A 17,136-nucleotide genomic window follows, 5' to 3' on the forward strand; every position below is an offset into this window, starting at 1 on the left:
GGATCTGTTCAACTTGACCGCTTCGGAGTTTGGCCTCACCGTGAGCGCGACCAAAACCAAGTTCTTGGTTGCGGGAGCTGGCGTCACGGCTGCGGACCAGGCACCCATACAGCTTGCCGGTGTGGACATTGAGTGTGTGCCGGAGTTCAAGTACCTGGGGTGTATCATCCACTGTGGCGGCCGATCTTCGCAGGATATCAGCGCTCGGGTGGCAAGTGCGTCCCGGGCTTGTGGTGCTCTGCAGCAATCAGTTTTCAGGAACAAGAACTTAGATCTTCATATTAAACGCTGTGTGTTTAATGCATGTGTCCTGTCTCTGCTCCTGCATGGGTCCGAGTGCTGGACGCCGCTGAAGCAGGACCTCCGTCGCATGTCTGTTTTCCACATGCGATGCGCGCGGTCCATATTGGGTATCACACGCCATCGTTGCTGGGATGACCACATAATTATCACACAACCAGCTGCTTGAGTAGTGGGGTGACTCTGAAACCATCGTCACCAAGGTTCAGCATCGGCGCCTCGAGTGGCTAGGCCATGTCGCCCGCATGGACGACGTGCAATTGCCCAAACAGTTGCTGTTCGGCACCCTGCCATCTCGTCGCCCGGCACATGGCCCACGTCGGCGGTGGAAAGACTGCGCTGTAAAGGACCTTGAAGCGGACTGGTACAGAGTGGCCTGTGACTCTCGCCCAGACTGGAGGTTGGCTTACACCTGGGATGCCCCGGATCCCCTCGTACCCTCACCGGTGACTTGTTTCACATGCGCCCGGCACTTCGCACGTCAGGGTGACCTCGCTAGGCACAAGTGCACGGCTGAACGGCAGAAGCCGGTTTTGGAGCAGAGAGGTGCACGTCAGTGCCCTCGGTGTCATCGTTGGTTCCGGAGCCGCGGAGGCTTGTGGGTGTGCATCGTTGCTCCGCTTCTACCGCGTGCCCAGTACCGACAAAACCAGCTGCTGTTGTCACCGGTGACACTACCGCTCGGAGGTGCTGCAATGCTCACTGAGACACCTGCAATCGTTGTTTTCGCTCAACCCAGGGACGCAACCGCCATCGCTGTTCAACGCAATGCCACCGTCCAATGGCCAGAGAACGGGACAAGTTCCCGCATATGTGTATCTGCTCTCGCCGGTTCCGACTAGTCTCGCATCTGGAGCGCCATCGGGTGGCGTGCTCTTTCGCTCTCTCTGCTGCCCCTCCGGGGCCCACGTGACCCTAGTGGTAGTGGCTCTACAGGACAGGACAGGACAGGACAGGCGTATGTGTGTGTGTGTGTGTGTGTGTGTGTGTGTGCGTGTGTGTGTGTGTGTGCGTGCGTGTGTGTGTGTGTGCGTGTGTGTGTGTGTGTATGTGTGTGTGTGTGTGTGTGTGTGTGTATGTGTGTGTGTGTGCGTGTGTGTGTGTGTGTGTGTGTGTGTGTGTGTGCGTGTGTGTGTGCGTGTGTGTGTATGTGTGTGTGTGTGTGTGTGTGTGTGTGTGTGTGTGTGTGTGTGTGCTTGCGTGTGTGTGTGTGTGTGTGTGCGTGCGTGTGTGTGTGTGTGTGTGTGTGTGTGTGTGTGTGTGTGTGTGTGTGTGTGTGTGTGTGTGTGTGTGTGTGTGTGTGTGTGTGTGTGTGTGTGTGTGTGCGTGTGTGTGCGTGTGTGAACCACTGATTGTACTCTTTACATAAGAACTGAACTGAAAGGCGTCAACAAAAGAAACAAATAAGTGAGTAATCTCGATTGACGCTGTGTACAGCTTTGTTGTAAAATAATTTCAAAGTTTGCCAGTATCACTCATCGATACTCCACAGCTGCATTTCACAATGTCCAACACAATAAACAGGGCAGGGTTTTCTTGAAAAACTGTTCTCCATGTTCTGTGTGGAGCACTGTGGTGCTCAGGCATGCACTGCCGAAAATGTAGCAAAGCTGCTAGATTCTCGTTTGGTGGGAGGTGCGAAAATGCATCTAGGATTCTCGTTCTAGATCCAGGTTGAAATTTTTTCGTGAGCGTCTTATTTTGTATTGTGTTCCGGCATGTGGGTCTCTTCAGTTCACCTGGGTGGGCGAGCGTCCGATCTTGGTGAACCACGGTCTGCCTGGTGGGCTGGAGGGATCATGCTCTTATTTGTATCGGTTTGCCTTGCGGGTGTTGTGGGTTCTGGGTGTTGCTGGTTGTCACATGTGCGTCACAATACAGTAAATATCGGATATAACGTGCCCCTTTGATTTTCGAAAATGTATCACTATATCCGGTGCATCACTATAGCCGATTTGCATGTTTGACCGACACATGGCACATGACTGCACATGAAATGATGCGTACACGCTGGAAAAAGCATGCTCAAAGTGCATGCATGCTCCGCGGACTGTGTACCGGTGCATGACACAGAGCAGTGCATGGCAGTGCAGTACGAGTACAGACTGTACATATGTACATGTACTAGAACTTCGATACATCATGTGGCATGGCTGCTTCTTCAGCGTGTTCTCCAAAAAAAGCCTGAGCTGGATCCGTGCTCACGTAGATCGTAGATCTACTCGGCGTCCAACGAGTTGCGTAGAGCCAGAAATAGACATGACTCATGTGAGTGGCTGTGTACGTGAGTTGGCAACATCATCGTGAGAGGCAACACAGCCAGAAACGGACAAGAGCATGCAGAAAGATCACTCTTGATCATTATATGCGATATTTTCCTGTACATTTGATATGGTTTGCTTCCTGAAGGCCATCACAATAAGCGATATATCGGTATAGCCGATAATAGTGTATATAGCGATATTTTAGCTGTATTTTTTCAGATTTGATTTTGATTTTGACGTGTTCTATCACTATAACCGGTATATCATTATATCCGGTCACTTTATAAACGATACTTACTGTAAGTGCCTGACGGTTTTGTTTTTTTTGTTTTGCGAGCGGATGTACTATATGTTATATGTGTTATTATGGTGTTATCCATGTGTTTGTCAGGGTGGATCCCTGTGGTTGTCAGGGTGGATACCTGGGGCTATTCAGGGTAGCGCTGTGTGATTTTTTCTTTAGTATCTTTCATGCATATCGGTAACCGATTTGTTTGCGTGGTATCTGGTGTCCTCACTGATCAATTGCTTCTGTTTCAGTCGATGTGTTCTTCCTTGCTGTTCTTCCATTCCTTCGTGTGGTTTTCTTTTCTGATTTTTGGCAATGGTTGAGATGTTTGTGTCAGTCCATGTTTCTTTCTGTGTGCGTCTTTGTCTCTCTGTGAGTTTTCGTAACCCCATCGGCTGTGTTGTGGTTTTTCGGTCAACCGTCCAGTGTGCGTCCTGTGCTGCAAGATGCCTGGATACCCAGTTCTGCTGCCACTGTCTTCTCGGTCCGTGAGTGCCGTCGGTCTCACCGCTCCCGGCAGCGTCGCGGAGTCCAGCGTGCGGCTACTCGTCACGTGTCCAACAATTGTGGTCATACATGTTGTGGTTTATTCTCGCATTTTTATGCTCATTCACATTCATTTCTTTCGTCTTTCTGTCTTCTTCAATCTGTCTTCCTCAATATTTTGGGCTTCATTTGTTTTGCTTTCAGCCTCAGGAGAGGATGTCTTTTTCGGTGGGGGATAGAGTTGTACACGCTGCTGAATCGTGGTACATGCTGCTGAATCGTGGTACACGCTGCTGAATAGTGGTACACGCTGCTAAATCGTGGTACACGCTGCTGAATCGTGGTACACGCTGCTGCGCTTTTGCAAACAGGTGTGTACTCACATGCATAAAGCCTAGTTCACATTCGACGGAACGCTGACGGTACGGGACGTAAGGCCTGTCGGGAAGGCTGGGATGAGCTGTAAAATCTTGGACGATTCGTACGACACGACATGCTGCAGTTGTTACGTCGTTCAGCAGCGAACGACGCTAGTCATAAGGCACGGCCCATGACAGGGTGACCTTTGGCCCTATTTTCTCATTTTCGGTATTTCTTTTCAATTATTTCTTTTTGAATGAAGCGGAATCAAGTTCACAATACCTGTATTTCATGAACACCAAAAAAGTAGCATCGAAAGGTGTGCCATTCAAATTAGAAGCTCCAGGGAATGATAAAACAGTTCGTCTGTCACGCTCTTGAACTATCCCAAAATACCATAAGTGACACCAGACCGTATCTTGCAAAAATTCAACTCAAGTCGTGTTAGCCATTCTGCGAGTTATCATGGGAAGCACAGGGTTCGAAATGCTAAAAATTTCCAAAGTACGAATCGGGAGTAGTCGGCGCACAACGCCGTCTCCTGTTCACACTCAAAATGCAGCTGTTTTGTACACTTGCATACCTGTCTACGCCCGTCTACGGTATGAAAAGTTGGATCGATCCAACTCTTCCCGTCGCTTCCCGATCTGTATGGCAGTACGGCGGCGTTCCCGTTCCTTGTGTTCACATTGGACGCCGTCAGACTGTCTCGTCGCTTCCAGTCGATCCTTACGTCCTGTCCCGTCGTGCCCCGTCAAATGTGAACTAGGCTTTATAGTCACCCGCTCTGTACACACTTCTCGCACTGGTCCCCATTGGCACAGCATTGTATCGCTTACCCGTGCACATTTTGTGCTGATAAGCGCACCACGTTTGCCCTGATGAGTGCACCACTTTCCTGGATAATATTCACTTGTCAGTTGTCATACGTCAGTTGCCCAGACGTCTCCTTGGAGAAAGAACAAAGTATTCTCTCCTACTACACAGCTGGCCTTCTGTTGTGTATCGCGGCCGCAAGAGGGGTACAGTTCGCTTTTAGCTACAGTCCATTCAGAAAAAGATGAGCGCTGGACCCGGAGAGCACTCGTGCTTGGTGATTTCGCCAGTGATGCGAGATTCGAAACTTGAAAAGGGTCCAAAAAAGGTACCTCAACTGGGGTTTGAACCTCAAATGCACTGTTCTGCAAGTGGAGTGCACGGGTTGGATTTTCATGGTTTTCCCCAATTCAGTGCTTTGGGGGCAAAACCCGGCCGAAATCCTATTCTTGTTATGGCTTGCTTTTTGGAGAAATAGACTTCAAAAACACAATTGGAAGAGGATTCCATGGGGATTGCAAAAAAATTGAGAAAAAACTCAAAATTTGACCCATTTCTGGCCAAAAGCTAGGATATCATCTTTTTCTGAATGTACTGTAGACTATACTTTGGTGTAATGAGTTTAATTCTGCTGGTAAGGTACAAAACTAAAATTTCCCTTCACAGCAGAAGTTTGATTGATGGCAATGTTTAAATTGGGGACGTTCAGACTGTAAGTGGTATACCCACACCCCCAAGACCATTCTTGAAACCCTCCCCATTCTGGACATATCAACTACTGCATCACACTGTATGTGGTACATCCACATCCCAAGACCATTCTTGTGACCATCCCCATTCCGGACATATCAATTACCTGTCTCATGAGATGATGTCTTGGCCGTTGGTGGCTGGTCAACGGGCAACAGGAGAAGCATTTCTTGGTACAATTCATCATACAATGGACCCAAGTCATGGATTGCATTGCAGAGTAGTTTATAAGCACCTATGCGCCCAGGACTTATAAGACTGATGATGTGAGAATTATGCGCTTCTTTGTTGTTCTCCAGATGCTCCAATGTCTCAATTTGTTTTCTTCTTGTGAACGCACCTTTGTGCTGCATAGAATGTCGAAAGCTCGTTGCATCCAATTCATAAATCCAGGGTAAGATATAGGAAATGAACTTGGGATCATCAAATGGTCCGTCTAAAGAACACGAAAAGACAAAACAAATATACAGGAATGTCGAACCAATCGAAACAGCATGGACAGATAATCATCAGCAATTTTGAGACAGTATCCTGGACAACCAATCACCATGACAACCGGGTCATGTTTGGACACCTCAACATCATGATTGTAACCTCCCACCCCCCCCCCCCCCCCGCCATCCCTTCCTTAGCATACTCAAGCTCGACTGATGTGGAGCGACCTCCCTGGAAAACTGTACTTTAAGTATGGAGCCATGTTTTCTTGCAGGTTTGCAAAGTGAAACATTTGATGGATGTTTTGTTTATGGACGGCTCTGCGGGATGGTAGTCAAATACAGTCAAATGAAAAGCCAAGTTGGCAGGTCCCCTGTTCTATTTGTGGTGATATCTCGAGGCAGCTTTTCGGGATGTAAGGAGCACTGCTACTGCCAGGGCTCGGCCATCATCGGATTTCGGCTTGCCATTTGAAATTGCGTACAGCGGCTCAACGGATGTAAGCAACAAATATTTTATGATGGGTTTGGTTCTCTATAAGGCATCTGCATTCTATAGCCTGTCTACTTTAGATAGGAAATTAAATTTTGTTTCTTGTTTGCTCTTGTAATCGCATGTAACCAAAGGCTTGTTGCTAAGATACTGCACATTCAATTATGGTGGACTGCTGGTCTGACTTACTGTTAGACATTTTGAAGTACTTTCAGGACGATGATAAACTGGTTATTGTAGCACGCTTCATACACTCTTCATTGCAGTCATGGTCTGTGTAGTTTTCTGCACACACACACAGACACACAAACACACACACACACGCACATGCACACACACACGCACACACACACACACACACACACACACACACACAAAAACACACACACGGACACACAAACACACACACACGGACACACACACGAGTACACAACTGAATTTGAGATAGGCCACTGCTGGTGCTGTTGTTTCTTCAAACCGGTATGCCCAGTTTTCATTGAACACTTTCCCAGGAATACAGAAGCTAGCAATGGAAGTCATGGCTCTGCAATACAACTCACCGCTATCATCGGGAGATGAAAGCAGCTGCTAGGCGTTGAACAGCTGGATTATGTGATTACCAGAAACTCAGCTTGGCTAGTGATCCAGGTCACTCCAACATACAAGAGTTGACAATGCCTCATTCACTGCAGTGATCAGTTCCTTTCTTGCTACGCTGTCGCAACCTTTACATCTGCCGGTACAGTGTGTAAGGTGCACACGTTTGTTGTGGTGTCTGAAAGAAGGAAAGAGAGAATAGAAGGCAGGTTTTAAAGTACTGATAATATTCAGAAGAGAATGTATCATGAATCATGGATGAGCAGCCTATGCTCATTCTTAGTCACTAACTACACTGTAATGGCTTTACATGTGTCTTTACTTAACACTCTACTATACTGATACAGGTTATCAACTTACACACAGTGTATAGTAGTAGACAGGGGCGTATGCCAATGCTCCACTGCAAGACCGATAACCAACTGCACAAGAGGTCGCCCTCCTGGCGAGCCTGAGCTCCTCGCAGCTCAATAGCAACAGCGAGCCGGAACCCACAAATGAGCACGGCACAGCTAGTGGGCAGGGGGCTGCAACACCGCCAATCCCGCCAGCTGACCAACGACTCAGACTCGGTGAGCTGAGCCCCGAGGACACAGGGCAGATCATATCTGCAGCGTACGAGGAAATCGTACACTTCCGGCCTAACCTGTTCTCCATCCCATCGGGTGCACATGGCAGGTCAGTGGTGGACTTGAGCGCTCGCTACCTCAACACGTTCTGAACAAACGCAACGGGAGAAGGCATAGCCTTGAAGGCAATAATGGTCTGCCACAGTCTTCTACTGCAACAACCGGTCAACTGCTTGACACGCAAGGTGCATGTGGAATGTCTGAACCGACGAATGCAGCTGTGGAACGAGGGAAACATCGATGAACTTGTCCGGGAGGCACGTACCATCCAACGCCAACTAACCAAGGAACGTGGCGGGAAACGGGTCCAAAGTCCAGATGATGCGCGAAGTTTCGCTACCCTCATCAGAAATGGTGAACGGGGTGCAGATTTCCAGTCCCTGACAGCAACGCCTTTGGGTGGGCTGCTAAATCTGGACTCCTCCACTGATGGTAAAACCGTGAGGCAAACGCTGAAAGAGAAGCAACTGCCGGCGGAACCCATGCATGCAGATGCCCTCATCATCGGCCCCTGCCCCAAACTGCCGCACCCGGTGCTGTTCGAAGCTCTGAACAGAGACATCATTCGGGAATCGGTGCTACGGACAAATGGAGCAGCGGGCCCATCCGCCATGGACTCTACCAGCTGGAAACGTTTGTGCACCTCGTTTGGAGCGTCCTCGGACCAGATTTGTGATAGCATCGCCGCCTGCGCTAAGCGCATCGCCACCGGAATCGTCAACTTAATCTCCCTCAAGCCATTCACAGCATGCCACTTGGTGCCGCTGGATAAGAAGTCCGGGCTGCGGCCAATTGGCATATGTGAAGTCCTCAGAAGGATAGTAGGCAAAGCCATCCTCACCATCATCGGAGGGCAGATCCAACAGGCGGTCGGGTCGCTTCAGCTGTGTGGCGGCCAAGAATGTGGAGTGGGAGCAGCAATACACGCAATGCGGCACCTGTGGAACGAGCAAGAGACCGAAGCAGTCCTCCTGGCAGACGCAAGCAATGCGTTCAACAGGCTGAACCGCAGTGTGTTCTTGCACAACATCCGTCACCTCTGTCCGGCCATCGCGGGTGCCGTCACCAACACCTACCGGCATCCCGCACGGTTGTTCGTCGATAGGGACTGTCTTCTTTCTGAGGAGGGCACCACCCAGGGAGACCCGATGGCAATGCCCATGCATGCCATTGAGCTCCTCCCACTCATGCAGAAGGCGGCGAGCAGCTCAGCCGACAAGAAGCAGGAGCGGTACTCTGCCACAATCTCGTACATCCGATGCAAGCTAAGCTTAGCCCTCATCCGTGCTGCTGGTGCCAGTCTGCGAGGCCATCGGCACCGAGTATCCTCAGATGCAAACGACTCGGCCCGATTTGCGGTTACCATGAGCAGCATCGGTTAGGTTCTTTTGAGAATCATTAAAATCGGTACTAGACTGTGTTCACAGCCATGGCATTTTCGAACTCCCTCCAGAGGCTCCGTATTAGACTGTTTTCACAGCCCTTTTTGCTCTCTCGACTGTGTTCACAGCCATTTTTTGCTCTTTTCTTCCTGTACTGTTGAGGTTGCGCTTGTGTTTATTTATTTTCATGAAAAAATTGACTTTAAGTGACTTGCAGAAGATGGGCACGACGAAAAAATTCGAATTACACGGAATGTTTGAATTATACCGTATTCGAATTAGAGGTAGTCTACGTGTAGTAACAACATACTTAACTTATTGAATGGGCGAGAAGGTAAAACTACCATTACAACTTCTGGCAAGAGTAAATAAGCTCCCATGAGCTTATTTACTCTTGCTTCTGGTATGGAGAAATAGAATCAGGTAATAGAGGAAGCAGGTGTAATGGACAGTGGTAGCTTCACAAACAGGATAGTAGCAGAGGGCTACCACTTTTCTGTTGGCAGAAATCAGAAGCAGGTGTTCAATGGCAGGGAGTCGAAGGGACAGCGACCCTTTTAGAAGCCGTAACCTTTTTAGGATTTCAATGGCCCGAAACAACAAATTAGTACACTTTTGTGAACAATCGTTTCGGTCGGTTTGTCGGAACAACTGATCGGAGTGTTTCTGGAAAATCGGAATAGAACAAGTCGAGGCCCTGACGATATGGATAGCCCTCCGTCCTGGCACATTTAAGTACATGTAACACGGTTTTAAACTATGATCAACTAGTGACAGCGAGTGAAAGGCAAAAAAATCGGACTAATGGTGGCAAAGTTATGATAGTTTTAGTGGCATGGGTCAGGGGCGTAGGAAGCAGATTTCCAATGGTCCGGCGGATTTTTAGCTTGTACAGGTCGGAATTTTTTAATTTTTAACTCCGCCCAGTATGACTACAACAGTATTCACTTTGTTTTGGGGGTTAGGCATGGGGAAGTTGCCGTACAGGGGTGATGAGCCCGCCTATTGGCACCGGGAATACAGCTCACTCGACTCTGTCTCTACTGAATGAAGAGGGTGATTTTACTTGTAAAAGAATTGATATGAACAAATACTGTGGTATCATGAAAGACTTGAGGTTTTAAAACTGTCTGAATTGGGAGAGCTGATGCTCACTTCCACATTCAAATTCACTCTTCAGGCACTAGACATCCAGCAGTTTCTTGTGGACATTCAGGAACATCAGGAGTCATGTGTTTGAGCCTTTCCTGGCCGGTTGTACTGTGTGGGACTTGACCCTCCGCATGGTTGAAAACGAGCTTGTTGCCATTTTTTCTTCTTTTTTTTTGGAGAAACATCGGCGGCCGCCGGACCTGTTGATATGCCCCTGTGGGTACATCATGAACGTTGGTCTATGTCGAACATTTTGAGGGGGTACTTGGGCACCCAAAGCACCCCCCCCCCCCCCTTGGGTACACCACTGGTATGAACTGAGCCTGTAGCATCTATTTAAAGTCCTGCACAGCTTGATAAGAGTTCAAACTTTTTATCTTGCATAGCACTGTAAAAAATACTTCAGTACCTAATCCTTTTAGGGAAAATTCTGCATTGCCATGCCAACCAATTGTCTCCGGTCTTCCAGTACAACACATCCTTTCCCCTTCAACAACTGTCTCCGGTCTTGCAGTACAACACATCCTTTCCCCTTCAACAACTGTCTCCGGTCTTGCAGTGCAACACATCCTTTCCCCTTCAACAACTGTCTCTGGTCTAAATTAGCATCTAGTTACCGCCTGAACACATCTACAGTCTCGATCTCAAGCAAACTGTTTGACTCATGAACTTAGCTGTCCAGCATGCCACACAGTTGACAAACTCACTGTCATAGAGGATGGCTAAGGTAATCGCTAGTTGGTGATCAGTGGAATGGTGTGCTTGCTAACCGTGCCTGTGTTGTGTGTTTGTGCTGTGGTTCAGCAACTGTTGATCCAGGACTGAAACTTACAAGAATTGACAATCAGGCTTCATTCACTGCACGTCAGTTCTTTGCTAGCAATGTTGACAGTTAGGGTCAGACCATAGTACCAGCAGTACTTGCACACGGCCGGCCGTCGCACTGAAATTAGTATCTGAAGAAAGAAAGAAAAATGGAGCAGGAACGTCTTTCAAACAAAGGATCTTCACATTCTAAGCCCCAACCCCCCCCCCCCCCCCACACACACACACTCACATGCACATACATCAAAGTCCAATTTTATAACTCCAATTGGCCTGCTCAAACTTGTAAGTAGTACATTTACTACTTTACTTGATGTGTTCCTCAACACATATATCTTGTGGTGCTGTGGAGAATCCAGTTTTGTTGCTGCTTGTGTGGATAAACAGTATGCACAAAGCAGAGAGTAGTAAAATACTACTATATTACTACTCCCAGTCACAAAACATTACAATCATGTATTGACACCACTCCACTGCAGACAGGTACTAGCCTACTTGTACAGTATGCACAAAGCAGAGAGTAGTAAAATACTACTATATTACTACTCCCTGTCACAAAACATTACAATCATGTATTGACACCACTCCACTGCAGACAGGTACTAGCCTACTTGTACAGTATGCACAAAGCAGAGAGTAGTAAAATACTACTATATTACTACTCCCTGTCACAAAACATTACAATCATGTATTAACACCACTCCACTGCAGACAGGTACTAGCCTACTTGTACAGTATGCACAAAGCAGAGAGTAGTAAAATACTACTATATTACTACTCCCTGTCACAAAACATTGCAATCATGTATTGACACCGCTCCACTGCAGACAGGTACTAGCCTACTTCTACCTACTGTACATCTACACACTCTCAGAAATTTCTTTGACCATTTTGAAAACACCGACCAGTACGCTATTATCCGGAGCATAAGCGCCACTGCAGTATAAGCCGGGTCTTTGTGGTACACTCTCACAGCACCAACACACAGAAGTCTCTGTTGAAGTAGCGTCAGATTGCTAACGCATAAAGTCCATTTGACGCAAAATTCAATGTTCACTTTTACCGTTAGCGTCTCAATGCTAAGGGTACTTATTCCCGTAGCTATGCAGAAGACGTTACTTCAGTAACGTCTGGTGCTAGCCAGGGTCCACACAGCTTTAATTTGGTGTTTGTTTGTTTGTGTCACGCCTGGCGCTATCCCGTATCTGTCCCGTACTGTACCGTACCAGCAAAGACAGCTGGCTACAATATTTTTGTTTGTTTGTGCCATCGACATGCCTGGCGCTATCCCGTACCTGTCCCGTACCATCAAAAGAATGAGTATATATGCGAAGTGTATCGGGGGGATGCATTCAGTGCAGTAACATTTTGTGTGGATTTGTGTGCGAGGCCGAGATCCCACTAGCAGGCTGGCTGGGCTGCCTGTCGACCAGCCCGGCAATCGCATGTAGGCCGATAGCATAATAATTATAACGTATATACAGTCATGTAGATGTATAACAGGGAGTCATATTATGTAAACGACTCCCTGCTGTATGGGGAGATTTTCTGGAAAGAAATACGAAGTAGGGAGACGAGTAAATGCAATCAGAATGGATGTTAGTTGCCGTCAGTATAATAATAAGAAGAAGAAGAACGCCCGTGATCGGCAGAGCCAGCGCCGGTCCCAGGAAACAACAGGACAGACATCCCGTGGACTCCAGAACGCCCGTGATCGGCAGAGTCAGCGCCGGTCCCATAGGTATGCAGAACACGTTACTTCATTATCTTATTGAAACGCTTTTGCAATACAATGATGTAGCTAATCAAAGGAAAAAGCATTTCCATCAGTTCTAACAACATGCACGATGAGCTAGGCAACAAAGCATAGCGCAGGGCCCTGAGCTTCCAAGCTCTCTCGTTTACCCTATCTATCACTGTTAATTTGATCATCGGAGTACAAGCCGCACTCCCATTTTTGGGTGAATTTTGAGCGTTCAAAGTGTGGCTTATACTCCGGAAAATACGCTACATTTGGAAATATTGTGGATAGGTAAACAGTCACTGTACGTTCTGCAGAGTTGCACGTGTGATGAACGCACAGTGTACAATGCTGTCTCTCCAACCAAGATCGGAAATTTGAGTGCTTTGGCACTCAAACCACCCCTCACCCCTCACCCCCCCCCCCCCCCCAACGTCTACGCCCCTGGATATGTTTGGAATGAAATCCAGAACTACCCTAGTAGAGAAAACCAGCATGCATGTTTTAGCAGCGAGACATGAAGCATCTCTGAAACTCTGAAACTCACCGTGCTACTAAGGCTGGCAGAGGGGCTAACTCTCAGTCAGCTTTCGCTAAGCCGCGGTGATCAGCGGGAAGTGAAGGGTGCGCTAGCTCACACCAGCGTGTGTTGAGTCTTAACGTATTGGTGAGCGATGGTCTGCGCAAGGAACGTTAGCTACACTTACACAGCACGCCTTCAACGTTTTCAAACAGGGGCTGGGCTTCTACAAACTGGTTCTAGTCTAGAAGTCACTGGGTTAGCTACTTCAAGTACTTGTACTGGCCTAGCCTAGTATGCAGCGAAACGAGCTCCTGCGGTGGACTGAAGATGGGCGACTAGTACTCTTACGCTGGTAACTACGCCTGTCTTCGATTTTCCCTTCTTGACAAACCGGTGAAACGTTGATACTTGCTCCTTCTCGGTCGGGAGCATCTACTGTACACCGGACTGGTCGATTACAACTTTTTCAAGAGCGGACCAAGACAGATAACTAAAAAACTATCTCGGACCAGCTGCAAGGCAAGAGACAAATCGATTGAAGCCCGGGGCCGTGTAGATGTCATGGCGTACATGTAGCCTTCTGACTGTACTCATCGTTTTTTTCCGTGGCGCGTGATCTCGACCACACAGACTGCCATGCTACCCAGCGATCGTCGACAGGCTTGGCGGGCCATTCCTAATCCTACATTGTAGTAGTGCCGCTCATGTCACGTAGCGTAGGTCGACCCAGTCGGACCCACCCGTCCCGCGTTAGTCACATGAGCGGCACTACGATTAGGAATGGCCAATTACGGCCAAGCCTGTCGACGATCGGGGGGGGGGGGGGGGGGTAGCATGGCAGTCTGTGGTCGAGATCACGCGCAACGGAAAAAACGATAAAGCCGCGGCCGCTCCAGACGGCCGTCTCCAGCCTCCAGCCGACGTCATCGAGGTTGCAGTAGCACTCAGCTCAGGTCAGCCGATCCAGGGTCATGTCAGGGCGTTTTCACGCCTTCCTACCTCATGTAGATCTGCACTCTGCAGTCGTCGCCAAAACATCCAATAGTACCTTATCACTCCCTTAGTATTGACTCACATAGATTTTTGCCATACCTAAGCAGTCAAATATTCCTGCATATTTCACTCCTTAGGGCTATATTGAGTCTATTGACTGCTTATATTTTGACTGCTTAGGGGTGGCGCAGTTGAACGGTGCCTAGTGCAGCATTGTCACTGCATGAGTAGGTGGTGGTGCAACGGTTGTGCAATCATAAAACCGGGATTAATGAGGTTATCGTTCTGGAATTTGAAATACGGACTGTTTGTCGTGATAAATCTAATATTGACTTCGTACTTGGTCAGTATAGGAAATAAAAACCTCGTAAAAGACCTCGGCTTCGCCTCGGTCTTTTACTCGGCTTTTATTTCCTATATTGACCTCGTACTCAGTCAATATTAGATACGTATTTTCCCCAATAAATGTACAGTACGTAAATTTTTTCAAAGGTGGTCAGACCTGTACTAGTCTATAGCCTAGGAGACTGTACTAGTATTGGAGATGTGTACTTTTATTATTTCTGGGAAGATTGATTACCTGGGTTGAGTGGCAAACAACCCGTGATAATGATGCTGTAAGGCTGTAAATACACCCAACCATGGTAAGAATGAGTGTACAAAGACACACAGATGATGAACGGGTAAGAAAAACGAAGTAAGGTGGACCCTGGTATCTGTACCCCACTAATGCCCATCATATCATTCCGGCATGTACTATTATTAGAGACGTGTCCTTTTATATTTTCGATCCACGCCCAACATGTACTACAATTGGGGACGTACTAGTAATGGAGACGTGTACGTTTAAAGGGGAAGTTAAGGCAAAAATTAAAATTTCACCAGTTGTAGTCTTCGGGGTGCTGAGTCGAATGGTCTTGGTCCGAGAAAGCTGAGACGCTCCCTTCCTACTTGAATCCCAATCGAACTCGCGCACTTCCACCGAAACTGGGTGACTGCGCCCTCCTAGATGGAGATTTGTATGCCAAATGTCACTAAAAGCGCCATTTCGTTCTTATAAAAGCACGGATGACCGCGATTGGTCCATATGTTGTAGTCTTTTGGACGCTGAGTCAACTGGTTTTGGTCCGAAAAGGCTGCGATGCAGCGTTCCTCCTTTATTCCCAATCGAACATGGTTGAACAAGCGGTCACATGCTCCTGGGTGCCCAAATCACCTGGTCACCACGCCAGCAGGCGACAATTTTCACACCAAGGGTCAACTCGAGTTCAACTCGAGTGACAGGAGTGCACCCAAAAATGGTCAAACAGGCTAGTAATTTCCTGGAAGTTTGACAATGTGCAGGCTTTCTTCCATTTTTGTCCCAAACCAAGAGCATTATATCCCTTGCTGAAGCATTATAATCAGCATTATAAATATAATGCAGTTTTTGGAGCATTATGGCTAGCATTATACGAACATTTTCGGAGTATTATCCGCTGGACCCTGCCCTCAGAACACGTACCGGTAACCATGGTAACCCAAAAGTTTACTATACTGTACAAGTAGTAATATTATGACATTGTACCTGTGTAGCTCTAAACTCCCCTAGCATGATTTGTACTTGTTTTTCTTTTTTTCTTTTTTTTGCCATGGCCGGCTATAATCGCCCTCACCTCCTCCTTGATTGGCCTTGGCCATGAGTGTGTGCGTAATAATAATTTCTTCACTAATAATAATAATAATAATAATAGTAATGAATAGTAATGAGGGTCAGAACCGGGTTCAACACCCATATGGTTCAGATGGTCCCAACGGACCTGGGTAGTAAGGTCACTGGTTTCCGAACACAGTGTCCTCCACCTTGTTTCATGCTGTCAATAGCTAACAACAATGACGTCTAGCTGTAGACGTAGAGAGGCATACAGGTATTGTCACTGAGGTACATGTACATCTACATGAGCACGATGATTGTAGAATTATTCTTCATATGTGTATTTTCACCATAAACCAGTCTCTTGACTTCAGTGCCTGTCACAGCGTCTCTCACAGTAGATCTACGTGTAGTGTCAATGGTTCCCATGGTCACTGGCATCATGGCATGTACCGGTATTTTTTTATTTCTTTATTTTTATCTCTTCTAAATCCTACTTGGAGCAGTAAGGCTGTGTCACTGCTTCTACTGTCATTGTTGTGAAAGCAATATCATCGCCATTGGTGGTGATTTCAACCATGCATGAATCATTAACAATCATCATTTATGTGTCCCAACCGTCCTCGTAACTCCCCTCATTGTGACTAGTGCCGTACTGTTGAAACCTACTTTGCTTCAATGTATATCCGCTCCAAAGCTCTTTTGTTGCATAGTTATCTGACGCAGTGTGCTATCGGGCAATATGGATAAGATTAGTACAGTCAGCATCGGCTATGGAGTGACCAGGTATAAGACCAGGTATAAGACCAGGTATAAGACCAGGTATAAGACCAGGTATAAGACCAGGTATAAGACCAGGTATAAGACCAGGTATAAGACCAGGTATAAGACCAGGTATAAGACCAGGTATAAGACCAGGTATAAGGGCCGTTTCACACGAGGTACAAAATCGCGTACATGTCACGTTTCCGGTTATGTTCCCTAGGAGATGGAGCACTTTTGGCGCGAAATGTGAAACGCATCGTGTACGTTTTCAGCAAAACCAGGAGGGGTGTAGAAAGCAGGATATACCCAGCGTTCTACTGACAAACTTCGTTTTCCTTGCATTGTGATCTGTCGTCGTGTTTGCTTTTTTGCTTCTGTTTGTCGCGAACGCGATCGTAATTTCCATAATTATCACTTAGACATAAATTTGTAGTGCTAGAGCCTACTTTTTCTGACCTTGCCGCGCTCCTTCCATATTCTGAATGGCTATAGGCATGCGCAGTATGGTACGCGCGCATATTAGGCATGCGCGATCTTGACCCGTATAAATTAGGCATGCGCGTTCCTAATCAGGCTCTCCTTTTTATGATCACCAAGATTGACCTCGTGTTCTTATGGCTCTTGTGTGAATCCAAGTTTGCAGGCAGCTCGCCTTTTAGAGCAAGATGTCATGAGTGGATTGTTTGTAGTGCAACTGGCATGAG

Source organism: Sycon ciliatum, chromosome 5 (assembly GCF_964019385.1).
Source record: "Sycon ciliatum chromosome 5, ocSycCili1.1, whole genome shotgun sequence".
NCBI classification, from domain to species: Eukaryota; Metazoa; Porifera; class Calcarea; order Leucosolenida; family Sycettidae; genus Sycon; species Sycon ciliatum.